At 35.8% G+C, this 16179-nt stretch overlaps 1 long non-coding RNA gene and 1 pseudogene across 1 annotated transcript; both read right to left on the bottom strand.

Annotated features, from left to right (window-relative positions):
• Positions 1-1631: 1631 nt before the first annotated feature.
• LOC112100065 lies at positions 1632-2525 on the bottom strand. The gene is made up of 3 exons (XR_002906328.1): positions 2330-2525; positions 2085-2185; positions 1632-1761 (listed from the first exon to the last, which is right to left on the bottom strand). It is a non-coding gene; the product is annotated as an uncharacterized LOC112100065 (long non-coding RNA).
• A 313-nt stretch (positions 2526-2838) lies between these two features.
• LOC112099815 lies at positions 2839-14583 on the bottom strand (annotated as a pseudogene).
• Between the last annotated feature and the right edge of the window lie 1596 nt (positions 14584-16179).

Genomic DNA, 16179 nt, shown 5'->3' with positions numbered 1-16179 from the left:
TTCACCGGTATCAGTGGTACGCATCTGAATCTGTTTAATTGAGCAGATAAATGATATCAAAAAATAAGGATAATGCCATTTCTTACACATTATTATGGTAATTATAATGATAAGCACTCTACAATAAAATTTACCTTATTACTTCCAATCCCTCCCTGAGATCTCAACCACTTCATGAACCTCTTCACCATTGATTCTTTCCAGAATGTCACAGGAGTTTTGGTCCCATCAGGCTGAATGCAGTTGTATGCAACATTATGGAGGTAAAAAATCTGTATAAACATATTATAGTTAAGAAAATCTGTATAAACAGCCATCCATGGCCAGAAAAATGCTAAAATTCAATTATGAAAATCATCTTACCTGTAGGAAAAGAAGACATCCCCCGACATATGTAGTTTCACGATTCTTATATTTGCCAATGGATTTTGCCAGCCATTTATAACAAAACGAAGCCCAATTAAGTGATTTAACATTGAGAACATCGTTGCACGGATGCAAGAACAAATGCGATATATAACCACTTGTTGGGCATAACAACGTGGCTAGTGCAAACAAAGTAAACGCAACCTGCTCATATCAAAACTACTATTTGTAAAATGAACAATAACAAACATGAATGAGTTTGATAAATGGCTGATATGTGCTCATATTTCACAGTAACTTTAAATGTTTTATACAATTATGCATGCAAATATTATAGAAAAAATACAAATGGTGTCAGAATAGAATATAATATGAAAGAAATATAACAGATATTCATGATTTAATATAATAATGGGTGTATGCATAAATGTGCCAAAATCAACTTTATTACAAACCTTGAAAATCCAGCTGGTTTTATCTTCTTGCTTTATAATATCCTCAAGCGTCTTGATGTTGATCCCTTTGACTGTTGATTGAAAAATATCTCGTAATTCAGCAATATTTTCACTTGGTCCACCCAATTGTATTGGTATACCTCCATCTTTTACACCCATGACATCTGAAAATGTTCTGTGGCACAGTTTCAAATTTTGACCATGAAGTTCAATAATGTTGCATTCAGGTTTGAATTGATCCACTAACCAACGACATAATTGCCTCCTCAGTCGACCACATTGGATTTCAAGTAGGCTTCCAAATCCTATATCTCTTATTGCATTTTCTTGTCTTCCGATAAGTTACCAACAAGAGAACAAAATCGGTCAGGCGCACACCTAGTTTCCAAGGTGAACTTATCTGCCTTAACATGTTTTGATTCATTGTTATCCGAATATGCATATGCACAACCAATCCTTTCACATTGCTTTTTGTGACTTGCCTTATGTTCTGCTGAAAGTTCTCTGTTGGTTTTCTTACTGTGTTTCCTCAACTGTCACAAAAGTAATAAAGATTAAAAATTTTTACATGTGACTTCTCAAAAGCTCTTCTCATACTAATTTTAAAAAAATACTAATTTGTGACTTGCCATTAATGAACATCCTAATTTAAAAAAATATCTATACATATACTGACCCCAATAGTGGTAGACAAATTAAAATTATCACTTCTCAAAAGCTCTTCTTCATCGTTGCAACTGCATGACATTGAATTAGTAGTTATCTAGTATGTGTGTCGAATAATAAATGAATATAGTTACTTACAAGTGAGAGACAAATCCATATGTTGAAGATTTAGGAACTGCATTTTCATTGTTTACTTTCGGAAGACAAGTACTACTCTTTTGTAAGTTTATTGATTCTCGTTTACGCTTGCGTAGCTGATTGTCCATCTGTTTTCCTATGTAAAACATTGTAAATCCATCCATTAAAACCTATAACATTTAAAAAAAAATTACTTATTTCATTCTATTTCTTTTACCAAATTTTACTTTCCTATTTAAACAATATACTTTATTGCTGTGTTTTAAACTTTTTCTTTTTCATTCTCTTCATATGAATATCATATAAACACATGTTAATTCTTTCCCCATTCGGTCAGCATATCTCCACACAGCTTATTAGATTATACCCTTCAATTAATAAATTCTTCTATATTAAAAAATTATACCAATGGTTTAACTCGCAATTCTAAAGGATATATGGTAATTTGGTAAGACGTACCTGTTACGGGTAGGTTTCTTTGAATTAGAAATCTCCTTACATAGTCTCGTTAGTTGAGATTGTTTCTTTGTGAGAATAAATTGATCTGTTTAAAATGCAGACTTCAAAAAGACATAAGACAATAGGAAAAATTTTCAAACTAATTAAGAAATTACCTTATAGAAAGAGAATTTAATCACGATTCTAAAGGTATCCATAGATTTGAAACACGGTAAATAACACAACAGTAATATGAAAATTCATACCATTAGTTTTCTTTAAGCTGCTGGTGAAAATTTCTTTAACTACATTTTTGTTCTGGGCGTTGATTGAGGCTGATCCTTCGTTGATTGAGCTGATTCTTCGTTGAAATTATACTATTTAGTGCTGGTGCTTGGGCGGTCAATTTGTAATTTTGGATTTGAGAAAGAGATTCAGAGAAAGCCGACCAACTTCCAGTCTCACCACACCATCAATTTTTTCATTAAAAGGGGATACCAATTGCCTGAGCTTTAGAGACAGATGAAAAGAGAACGGGTAAAAAAAATATCTTATTTATACCACATCTCAATCAATCGCAACTGATACTTCCGGTAGCCAACATTAGCCAAAAAAAATATAATCCGTTGGATTACTTTTGAGTGCGATCCAAAGGCCAATTAATTTTTAAATAAAAAATTCAATAACGATGTATGTGGTGCAGCGTTGTATTACAGGTGGAGCCCATTTTTCTAATAACTTACTTGGTTCTTCAATTTTTCTAAACCTATCTATTATACAATAATAATATCTGTTATTATCCAAACCCAAAACCCTTTCTCTGACATATAAATAACGATCAAACTCCAGAAAGGCTTGCCCATTTTCCGAGCTCATAAGGATCACAATAATAATATAACTTGATTCTGTTGGAACCTGTGGCCACAAGCGGAGCTCTCAATCCTGAATCTTCTTGTTCTGAAGGTTCATCTGCAAATGCTGTAACATCTCCAAGAAGCTTGAATGAAACTCGTCGGGACTGTATCGGTCGTGGGAAATCAAAGTACATTGGCGTTCCGGCTCTGAGCTTGGGGTGTCAAAGTACATTGGCGCAGAAGAGAGATTATTGAGAGAATAACAATTGATTTTTAAATGCCAACGCTCACCAACTTGCAATCTTTTGAACTCGATTAATAAATCCTTCAGTCTTGAAAATTACTTTAGCCCTTAAGGTTCACAGAGCATTCGACAGCCCAAGTTTACAAGCAGTGGAAAAATCCAATGGCATAGAAAAGACATTGAATTCTTCTTTCTCAAAAGCACAGACATTGCAGCATCAATGAATTTTTATACCTTTACATTCTGCTTTTATACAACAAAAAATTTTCAATAAACTGACAAAAATTACAAATCAAAATCAAACCCAGAACTCTTTCTCTGACATATAAATAACGATCAAACTCCAAAAAGGCTTGCCCATTTTCCAAGCTCATAAGGATCACAATAATAATATAACTTGATTCTGTTTGACAACGACAAACCTGCAGCAACGAGAAAGAAAAAATATGCACCCAGCAACTAGATCACAATAATATAAATTCAGGAAGCAGAGAGCACTACAGCGAAGAAAATTGCAAATACTGACTAAATGACACAGCAACTTGTACACACACATTCAAGAAAGAAAGGGCCAGCTATTTGACAAAATCTTTCATTGATTAATTAGCGCGAAGACGTTTGAGTCTTTCTTCGTCTGAGGAAGCACAATCTCATTCTTCTCTTTTCTGGGAGCAGATTTTTTCTAGCTGAAAATTTTGTATACCATTTGATGCAATTAACCACGGAAAATTGTCCAACTCAATTAACAATTAATTTCTCTCTCTTTATTTTTTAATTTCAAATACAATATGATCGTAGTCCATCAATCTCTCGGCCTCAATTGGGACCTGAAGAGAAAAAAGAGGTTTATCAGAGGCAAGGCATCAAGCAGAAAGCTGGAATTATGAATGAACAAAGAGTGAAAGCAACTAATACCTTGAATCTACTCATTTGTGGAGCTCTATCCAACCAGTTTCTAATACTTGGCTGCTCAGAGCTCTGTGATGAGGTAAGCCCCTCCCTTTTTACGGGGCTTCCGACTACAAGAATTCTTTTGGCATGAATACATGGTTCATTTTCAACTGCTCCTCCAAATGAAGCACGTCTGTCTACTTGTGCAAAGGGGTTTTCATCTTCATCAAGAGACAAAAGACTAAAGTCCTTCCCGAAATTAACTGAAGCCGAACCAGGTCTCTGAAGACGTAATGTGATCCAAACAATTAGGCACCTAACAGGATTCTTTAAAGTAAATTTTACATGCCTAGGTACTTTTTCAACACTAGCGGACTTTTCTGGACCATACAAATCTGAAGAAGATGTGATGAGGGATTGGACATCCCATTTTCCCATTGATGACCTTTCCTCCCGGTGTATCTTATTGCTTGCCCAGATTTGTACCTGTAACAGCAATAGGAAGCAACAGCTCAAAGAAAAATATGGACTCAGTAGCAAATTCAGGAGGCAGAGAGCACTGCAGGGAAGAAAATTACAAATACTGACTAAATAATACAGCAACCTCAACACACATTCATGAAGGAAAGGGCCGGATAGTTCTTATTCTCTTTCCTCTTAACTAATGACAAAAAGCTACAATTTCTCTAGCAGTTAAATTTTGCATTTGAAAATTGTTCCTCTCGAGATTAAAACTCATCAGAATAGTTCCTAATATTTTGTTTAATTATTGTGGTTTCTTTTCTCTTTGTGGCAGAATTTGAAAAAATAGAGTTATCCTTATCTGGTGGTTGTTTTACATGATATGTTCTATCTACTTATTTTTTGTTTTTATCCCTAGAATAAAGGACTTTGCTAAGATAAGACTTCTAGTCTATGTTAGCTTCAAGCCTATATATAATCTTGTAGTTTGATTAATAAAGGTAATATGAAAGTGCAGTGTTTACTGTTTCCTTCCTATATTTTGTTACATGGTATCAGAGCTAGGTATTAGTTGAAGGAAACCATGGTAAAAACAGCCATGACTGGCACAAGTAGGAGTATTGACTCTTCCGAATCTGCTGAAACATCTCAGATTCCTTCTCTGTCAACTCCTACAATTGTTCACACTGCAATTACTGAAAATACATCACTTCAAATTACATCCCACAAACTCAACGGAAAGAACTTTCTCCCATGGTCTCGTTCTGTTCAAATGGTAATTCGAGGGCGTGGAAAACTTGGCTATCTCCTTGGCCAAAAGCAAAGGCCAGATGAAAATGATCCTGCATTTCAAACATGGGATGCTGAAAATTCTATCGTTATGGCATGGCTGGTTAACTCAATGGAACCAAACATCGGGCAGACATATTTATTTTACCAAACAGCTGCTGAACTGTGGGAAGCTGTCAAAGAAACTTACTCGGATTTGGAAAATTCATCACAGCTGTTTGAATTGAGGAATATGGCTCGGAACTTGAAACAAGGTGATATGGATGTAACCCATTATTTTAACTCTCTGAAGAATCTTTGGCAGGAATTAGATCTATTCAATGAGTGTGAATGGAGGTGTATTGATGATGGTGCTCGATACAAAAAACTGGTGGATAAAGATCGAATTTATGACTTTTTGGCTGGTCTTAATAAGGAGCTTGATGATGTTCGTGGTCGTATACTTGGCACTAAACCATTACCTTCCATCCGAGAAATCTTTGCTGAAGTCAGACGAGAAGAGAGTCGTAAACGGGTCATGCTTGGGGAGCCAAAATCACTTACAGCACCTGAAATGTCTGCTTTGGCTGTTCAGGGATCTAATAATTCCAACAAAGGTGGCCAGCTGTGGTGTGATCATTGCCACAAACCGAATCACACCAAAGAGCGTTGTTGGAGGCTACATGGTAAACCAACAAATTGGAAAGACAATAGAGGCAATAAGCGAAGTCCAAAAGGATTTCAATCTGCAACTGACACTGATCAAAGTGTTCCAAAGGAAGGTGTAAGCAGTGTGATTCCATCATTTACCAAAGAACAACTTGAGCAGCTTCAAAAACTTTTAACTCCTATTCCTTCGTCCTCTTTGCTGGCCCAAAAAGGTATTTTCCAGATCCCAACAGTTTTTCATGCTTCTGCCAAGGTTCCAGATCCCTGGATCATTGATTCTGGCGCCACAGATCACATGACAGGCTGCATTCATTTTTTCTCTTCTTATGCTCCTAGTCCAGATCATTTTAAAGTAAGGATAGCTGATGGTTCACTTTCAGTTGTTGCAGGGATGGGCACTATAAAGATTACTCCTAGCATAATTCTCAAATCAGTTCTCCATGTTCCTAAATTATCTTGCAATCTACTCTCTGTCAGCCAAATCACTAAAGATCTTAATTGTGTTGCTAATTTTTCGCACTCCTCTTGTGAATTTCAGGACCTAATTTCGGGGAGGAGGATCGGCAGTGCTAGGGAACATGGGGGACTTTACTATTTTGAGGATTTCAACGTGAATAAACAAGCTCATACTGCTGACTGTGGATCTCTTTCTATGTCTAGGGAACAAAAAATAATGTTGTGGCATCGTAGGTTAGGTCATCCTAGCTTTCCATATTTAAGAAATTTGTTTCCTGAATTATTTCGTAATAAAGATTCTCTTATGATTCATTGTGAAGTATGTCAATTGGCTAAACATCAGCGTTCCTATTTTCCTTCTCAATCATACAAACCTTCCAAACCTTTTGCAATGATTCATAGTGACATATGGGGACCTTCTCGTGTCTCAAACCTTACGGGTATAAAATGATTCATTACTTTTATTGATGATCACACACGAATCTGTTGGGTGTATCTATTAAAGGATAAATCTGACGCAGCACAAACCTTTAAAAATTTTCACTCCATGATCCAAACACAATTCCAAGCCAAAATTCAGATTTTACGTACTGATAATGGTAGAGAATTTTTTAACACTTCTCTTAGTCAATTTCTTTCACACCATGGGATTATACACCAAAGTTCTTGTGTTTATACTCCACAACAAAACGGTGTCTCCGAAAGAAAAAATCGTCATCTACTTGAAGTAGCACGGTCTCTTATGTTCACTACCAATGTACCTAAACAATTCTGGGGAGATGCTATTCTTACGGCATCGTACTTAATTAATCGCATGCCTTCTAAGGTTCTTAATTACCAAACTCCACTTAACATGTTTCTCCAATATTATCCACACACTCGAGTATGTACGGATCTGCCACTTAAAGTCTTTGGTTGTACTTCCTTTGTCCATATCCATAGTTTGGCTCAAACAAAGCTAGATCCTAGAGCTCATAAGTGTATTTTTTTAGGTTACTCAGCCACTCAAAAAGGTTATCGATGTTATTCTCCTGAACAGCACAAATATTTCATTTCTATGGATGTTACCTTTTTTGAAACTCACCCTTTCTATGCCCAGAATTCCCTTCAGGGGGAGAGTTCTAATGAAGGGAATTTTTGGGAAGCGTCCTTACCATCTCCAATTTTTCCCCAGTCTTCAGAATTGTTATCTCCACCTAAACTCACTACTGTTCAGCCGTGTCAGTCTCAATCAGATTTGTCTTCATCAGAAACAACTCAAAATTCATCTCAGCCAATGAAGTCTACTAATGATGAAAATTTCAGGACAGGGGGAGAAACACAGCAACAACAAGAGCTACGTGTTTATTCACGACGGAATAATCCGCAAAGAGTTGAGGAACCTGTTCACCGACAGCACTGTCAAGAGACCGAACTGAATGAAGGTATACAGCCTCAAAATACTGTTCTTAAACCTGAAATTGCTGATCTTGATGTTCCTATAGCCTTAAGAAAGGGGATTAGATCTTGTGCTCAATATCCTATTTCTAATTATGTGACCTATGACCGACTGTCACCTTCTCTTCGAGCATTTGTTACTAATCTTTCAGGTGTACAAATTCCAAAGAATATTCAAGAAGCGTTAGAAGACTCGAAGTGGAGACAGGCTGTTATGGAGGAGATGAGTGCTCTAGAACAGATGGGAACATGGGAGCTGGTACAAAAACCAAAAGGAAAGGTTCCAGTGGGTTGTAAATGGGTTTTTACTATCAAGTATAGGTCTGATGGATCAATAGAGAGGTATAAGGCACGACTAGTAGCAAAGGGGTTCACTCAAACATACGGGATTGATTACCAGGAAACATTTGCTCCAGTCGCTAAATTAAATACAATTCGAGTTCTATTATCCTTGGCTGCAAACTTGGATTGGCCACTTCAACAATTAGATGTTAAGAATGCTTTTCTTAACGGAGACTTAGCAGAGGAAGTTTACATGGAGTTGCCACCTGGATTTGATAAGGAAGGAAGAGGACTAGTGTGTAAATTGAAAAAATCACTCTATGGACTGAAACAGTCACCTAGAGCTTGGTTTGACAGATTCTCTAGGGCTATACGACAGCAAGAATACAAACAAGCTCAGACAGACCACACGTTATTTTATAGACATAAGGATGGTAAGATTACTGTTCTTATTGTTTATGTTGATGATATAATATTGACTGGGAATGATATTGTTGAAATAAAGAGATTGAAGAAAATTCTTGCAATAGAATTTGACATAAAGGACCTTGGATCCCTAAGATACTTTCTAGGCATGGAAGTGGCAAGAAATAACACAGGCATATCTGTTTCTCAAAGGAAATATGTTATAGACCTTTTGAAAGAAACAGGAATGATAGGTTGTAAGCCTGTAGACACACCAATGGATGCAAATTTGAAATTAGGAGACTTGAAGGACAGTATTCCTGTTGAGAGAGGGAGATATCAGCGACTTGTTGGGAAACTCATCTATCTTTCCCACACTAGACCTGATATTGCTTTTGCGGTTAGTGTTGTAAGTCAATTCATGCATGCTCCATGCGAGGAACATATGGAAGCTGTTTATCGAATCCTGAGATATCTTAAAGGAACTCCAGGAAAAGGTCTTCTCTTCAAAAAGAATGAGGCAAGAAGTGTTGAAGCCTTCACAGACGCTGATTGGGCTGGTTCAATTAAGGATAGAAGATCTACGTCGGGCTATTGCACATTTGTATGGGGGAATTTAGTAACTTGGAGAAGTAAAAAACAGTCAGTTGTGGCAAGAAGTAGTGCTGAAGCAGAGTTCAGAGCAGTAGCTCAAGGTATCTGTGAGTTGTTATGGCTGAAACTATTATTAGGGGAGCTAAAAATCGCAGATATTCAACCTATGAAACTTTATTGTAACAATAAGGCAGCCATAGATATTTCTCATAATCCAGTACATCATGATAGAACTAAGCATGTTGAGGTTGACCGGCATTTCATCAAGGAGAAGATAGAAGAAGGAGTAATTTCTATGACATATGTGCCTACATCTCAACAAACTGCAGATCTTCTTACTAAAGGATTAGTCAAACCAGTGTTTGAAAAGTTGGTAGACAAGCTGGGAATGTTCAATGTTTTTTGTCCAGCTTGAGGGGGAGTGTGGCAGAATTTGAAAAAATAGAGTTATCCTTATCTGGTGGTTGTTTTACATGATATGTTCTATCTACTTATTTTTTGTTTTTATCCCTAGAATAAAGGACTTTGCTAAGATAAGACTTCTAGTCTATGTTAGCTTCAAGCCTATATATAATCTTGTAGTTTGATTAATAAAGGTAATATGAAAGTGCAGTGTTTACTGTTTCCTTCCTATATTTTGTTACACTCTTCTTTGCCCTCAATTTCAAATTTGATTTTAAATCCTCGCCCACATCTACCCAAATAGGATATTATTGACGTGATCTCTGTTAATATCAAACTTGGGTTCCGAATGATAAAGGCAAACCAATAGAAACCTGATCTACAATCATAAATATCAAGTGAGTGGACCATCTTCTTACCTACAAAGGGAAGATCGTTGAGAATTTAAAATTACAGTTTACCAAAATATACATAAATGACGAGCAACAAAACTGTTCTTACTTGGTTTTTTCATCAGCAATTAATGAAATGGAAAGTTTATTATCGGAAACTAACCTACATGAAACTAAACCCCCAGCTGCAATTTCTTTGGAAATGGCACTACACAGGGACTCTTTTAATCATTTCAAAATATGACTTTCGTTATAATAGCATGGAGAACTTTTGCCGATGTATATGTTGATTCAGTGTTTGCTTAGGAATATTCACAAGTTGAATACCGATTACCCACCACCCCTGGTACTGGGCTTCATTATTAAGGCCACTTGGCTTATCACCAAATTTATTGAACAACAAGGAAATACGGGAATAAATATGGCACTTACCATCGAAGTGTCACCCACAGAATAGCCGCAAGGACTAACAAGCAAGATAACCCCACTGACATCAGAAACAGAACCGAGAACAATAACAAATTCAACAGAAGTAGTGCTAGGTGGAGCTCTCCAATATGAGTGCCTTGATCCAGAATTTAATGGAGCAAGCAGTGACAAAATTGGTGCTGAATCTTTTGCTGTTTCAACCTACAGTGGCACCAAGGAATCTAGAATAAACAATCCATATCAAGATAAAAAATTCCAATCAAGCAAACTATGAAATTATTAGAGACATGACTTGCTAGCACACAGATTGCACAAAACAATGCAAGAGCTTTTCCTTGTAATAGGTTTTTAGCTTCTCAAGGCATCCTACAACACCTTACCTCAAAGATTATTAGCATATGGAACCTGCTCAGGGTTCCCAAAAATGTCTCAATTGAAAATCAAACCAGACAAGGATTCTCATGGATAAGTGGGATGAATGTTCTGGGCATCTATCATAAGAACAAATACTAAAACATATTTCTAAAAATTTTAATCAAGAAAAGAAATTTAAAAGGAAAACATAACATGATGAGAACTGAATACAAACCAAGAACATACCTAGTGCAAAAAGCTAGCAAATGGAAATTCAGCAAGTGATTCCTGTCCACCACATAATTGGTGAAGGACTTCAGCAGCTTGCACGTTATCGGAAGACTGAATCCTTTCAGAAAGACTATCCTTTAAGCAGGATCCAACAACCTCATTCAAAGCATTGTATGCTGCGTTGTCTGCATGGGAACTTCTTCGCAAGCTAATCAAGACCCTAACATAGTCCAACATCAATGCATCAAGCACAATCTCATGGCAGCAGTGTTTACAGATAACGCCATCCAGTGTTAGTGAACGACTGGTAGATACATCAACTTGGCTTCCATGGCTTGATCCACTCTGACTTGAGAAGCCATTGTAGTTGGTCACATCCCTTGATTTATAATTTGAAAACAGTAGAGCTCCTCTTCCTGCACAACAAACTTTGCAAACTTTTCTTTCACATTGAGAACACAACAAAGGGGATTGTGAAGCTCCAACAGATGTTGCAGTTGAGGAAGCAAGAGCAGGCACCTTAGTTTCTGCACGAACCTTGCACCCGCCACCAGAACAACTCTCTCCAATTCTAGTAATATTCCAGAAGTCTAAAACACTATCATCACTATTCTCAAGGCCAATTGCACCAACAATTTTGTCTTCTAGGGAAGTTTGGCCAAGTAATGCAAGAGTGGTTGCTACTCGACAGTCTTCCCATGTAAGATTCATCAAGCAATACATTTGGATCTATAGAGGCAGGATCAGTTCCAATTGACAATAAAGCTCTATCCCTTTCAGCTGCAGAAAGATTCAGCTGCAGACGTTCAATTTCAAGCTTCATTGCTTCCATGAAGTCTAGTTTCTTTTCCTGAAAATTTTCCCACAATCTGTCAATCTTACGCTTGTGAGGTTGAATTTAATACATGAAGACCTTTCCATCGATCAATCATAAAATGTGAGAATACAAGCCAAAACAATCAATTCATCCTTTACATATATATAGCCTCATGGATGCACCATATCGACTGGCATGGAGACAGCAAATAATTCAACCAAGGGAAGTACAAATAAATACCAACACAATATGTCAGTAGTGTCAAACCATAATAACAGGACTCTGATTAATAAGTTATACATTTAGCAGATTAAAATTTGTTGAACTTCTAGAATTTACTCCTTTAAAAAGATGAAGTTGCTAAGATGTAAAGCTGCAAAAAACACAAGAGAGCAATACTATACCTCGCGTGGCCCTGCAAGGGATTTTAGACAGCTTATGTACTGCTGGGCACCACTAGCTAGAGAACAGCCATCCTGTGTTGAAGATCTTTTATAAGTTTCCACACCATGATCTTCAACTATAGGCTGGTCCAAGAAATCAAGCAAATCAGCCCCTCCAGATGCAACATTTCTTGTCACTGGCTCAGAAAGAGGATCAGAGAACGGCTCAGAAAGAGGGTTAGAAAACGGCTCTGAAAGAGGATCAGAAAATGTGTCCCCTTCAGACAACAGGTCAACCCAAGGATTGGAAGCAGCTTCTGTTTGCATTGATGTTGACACATTTTCATTGGAAAACGGAACTGTATTTGTAACTGAATTTGACAAAAATGGATCGGTTTCCTCCTGAAACTTTTTGCCAAGCTCAATTAATCTAGCACCAGGGCCTTCATTATTGAATACCCCCCTCCATGGAAGAGAAACTCCAAGAATCTCTATCTGTAATAATATTAACAATTATGTTGTCACCAGCATGAGTTACAGCAAACCCACTCCACAAAGCTCATGGTCTAAAATACTAATTTAAGAATAAAGTGCGTAGATACATCAATTAACATTTTATGAAAATATTTTCTACCTCACCAAGAGTCATGGAGCTTGTTCCAGAAATAGCAGGATAAAAGGTAATTGCCACAAAACAAGAAAGAAAATCCAATTCTCCCTCTAATTCTTCAAAGTCATACAACAGTGGAAGGGTTGGTGCATCTTGATCATGAAGTCGTGCACCAGCTCCAGTAAGAGCCATATCCTCAGCACTAACTGATCCTGGTAAAGGTATCAAAAGGTTTGTCCCATTTCCACAACGAGGAATAGAAGCACCCTGTCAACTAAGTCCTAGGATTACTAGAAGTTGTATGTCGTGTGCATTGTAAATTTTCTTGAAAAGTCTGACGAGAAAACTAATACTAGGGTCAGGACACCCTGAAACAAGTCTTCTCCTATCTAACCTAATAAAAATTAGATGGAAGAAAAAGTTATGTCTGTAAGTGACTTAATTCACCAAGAATCAATTTCTGCAACTTCAAGGTATAAAAGAAGCCATGGGTACTGTTCATCAGAATCGCTAATTAGTGGGAGTGTATCTAGTTTAGCTGTTACTTCTAAACACCTCTTTTCATTTCTTTTGTTTTTTTATCCTTTTCTTTTTAAATGTATTCTACACCTCATTTTTGTCTCATATTTATAATCCGAAGACATACTAACAAAACTTGAAGGACTCAGCTAAATGGATCCTTGACTTTATCACACTAAGTCCATGGGTATTCAGAATTTATGTACAAAAGATATACCTAAAAGTTCAAGCTGGATGTCAATCTACCAACACAGCTCAGGACCAGGCACAGAATAGCACAAGAAGTAGACAAGCACAGGTTAAGCAAAATTATTTGGACAGACACGTGTTAAGCATGAAGCACACCAGGGAGATTTAGAAACAGCTCAAAAAGGACACAGGTCATTCTTTTTCTAACTCATCTCTGCCTTCCATTTTACAATCAATCCGAATTATATAAATTTAACCTCCATCTTTACAGTAATGTGCAATCCATTTAATCCTAGAATGACATGATAGATTGTGGGCACTTGTATCAACTCCATAAATCCATTCTACTACTCACAGCCCACGCTACTCCCAACCCATGCGACAATGAGCTTCAACTTATTGCAATAGATCTGACTAAATAATACGAACAGTCAGCTCATTTCGTTTTTTGCAACCTACCAAACAGCATTAATTTGAATCATCACAGCAGATAAGATAAAGGCTAATGAAACAATTTGCTTATCTTAGCTGTGTTTGACAAAGTTTACTATGTTCAAACCACCATGTGTCTCAATGATTTTGTCTACTATATTCACACTGCCATGCATCTCAATGATTTATCCCACCGTTGGGATAAAACTATCTCTTCTAAGTCAAATGAGATTTACCAACAAAGAGCATATTATACAAAATTAAAAATAAAAAATAAAAAATTTGTAAGCAAGACGTACAATAGAACCAATACAAACCTCCAAAATCAGTTTAAGCCTATCTAAGTGGCATCCTGTTCTCACATCAACCGTTGCTGGATATGTTGGATCAACTACTCAACGAAGCCCTCAGGGCTCAAAATGAGGTAAACATAAACATCCTGTTCATCGACCGTTCGTAAAGACTGTCTAAATGAGAATTAAATCGAAATGAAAACAAATAATAGTCAATGCCAACAGTCAGGCCAAATCAGAATGAGCAAGGAATTGAGTATGGTAGAGTCTCTCTCTCTCTCTCTCTCTTTTTGGGTCCTCTTTCTTTTCTAAATTAAACTGAAATATTAGAGAAAAAAATATGCAATAAAGAATTAAGCGAAAATTGAAACGATAACGTTTCACCACAACTCACCAGGTGATTCCATGAGCTCGCGAAAGCTTGAATTGATACAAAACGACGAATTTCACGATCCAATTACCTGGTCAAACACAAATAAGATTATAAACATTGAGAATCCATGGATTCGTAGCAGAGTTTGACTTTCGAGATCTAAAGTCGAAAGCAAAAAAATTTTAAATCCAAGAGCATTACTTAATTTCTCTTAAGACTGCGATAAAATTGATTCAATCGCTGTAACTGAAAGGAGACACGAGAAAACGAGAGGGATAGAGAAGAGATTCAAGATTTGGCGAATTAATCGTCAAGTGAACTGACCTGACCGGAGACTTGTAACAGGAGGGAACGAAATGCGGGAAATTCAAGAAGGATGCGCTAAAACGCCGAAGAAAGACGACAATTGGAGTGAGATTTGTGATCGGATGCATGCGAGTATAGAGAACAACGGTGATGTACCAATTAGTCGTCGAGTCAGAATCGACTTGATCGAAGGTATATGAGAAGATGTCAATAAATTACCAAACTTGGTACGTATTGTACTTTGATTAGTCTAAAATTCATTTGAAATTGTTTTAAGCTTAATTGTCTGCATGTAAAAATTTTTGTTTTTATCTTAGGTTCGTTTAGTATACCTTTTTTAAGTATAATTTATTTAAGTAGATTTTTTATAAATACAGTTTTTACAAAAAAAAAAATTGTTACTTTATTGTCAATTAGAGTTTTTATTAGAAATTATGAAATTATTTTAATAGGTAAGTTATTTAAATTTATGTTATGAAGAAATGAAATAAGATTATAAAATTAAAAAAAAAAGATATTTTAGACATTTTAATATTTTTTAAAAAAATTTAAACAATTACTCGCAAAAACCTAAAATTTTAGTTTTTCCTAGTAGAAGCAAAATAATTTATTTAATTTTGAAAAGCTTTACTAAAAAAAACAACAAAAAAATTTGAAAGAGCTCATGAGATTAAATAAGAACTTATGAAATTAAATAAACACTTAGATAAGTACACTAAAGTGATTATTAATAAATGCTTTTTTAATTTTATGTGTTCTTATTAAAATTTTTGTAGTTATTTGATTGTTTTTAGCATAACTTTTAAAGATTAAATAAGATATTTTGTCTCTACAATTAAAAGCTAAAAATTTGAGTTTCTGAAAGTAGAGATTCAAAATTTTTTTCTTAAATATTAAAATATCTAAAATTTATTTTACTTTTATAACTTTATTTGATTCTTTTTATAATGTAATTTTAAAAAATATATTTATTTAAATAATTTTATAATTTTTAATAAAAACTCTTACCGACAACCAAATAAATAAAATTTGTTTGATAAAAACTCTATTGAGGAAACTTTACTCAAATAATCACTGTTTAAAAAACTACATCAAATGAAGCCTTATTAAAATGTGTGTTCTAAATAAAATATCCTAACTCATTTTGTTTTCATTAAATAAGTGATTGGATTAAAATTTTCAAATGCACCGACTAAACATTCATCACTCTTGCCCAATGCCCCTTATTATTGCTTATACTTTTGGTGACCCCGGACATCAACGACCAGTTGAAGCAAGTTTAGAATGTAATACTAATTGCTTATTATCAATGGTGTGAAATTCA

Source organism: Citrus clementina, unplaced genomic scaffold (assembly GCF_000493195.1).
Source record: "Citrus clementina cultivar Clemenules unplaced genomic scaffold, Citrus_clementina_v1.0 scaffold_3, whole genome shotgun sequence".
Lineage (NCBI taxonomy): Eukaryota > Viridiplantae > Streptophyta > Magnoliopsida > Sapindales > Rutaceae > Citrus > Citrus x clementina.
The sequence above is the reverse complement of the archived record's forward strand: the minus strand, read 5'-3'. Positions and strand labels throughout refer to the sequence as shown.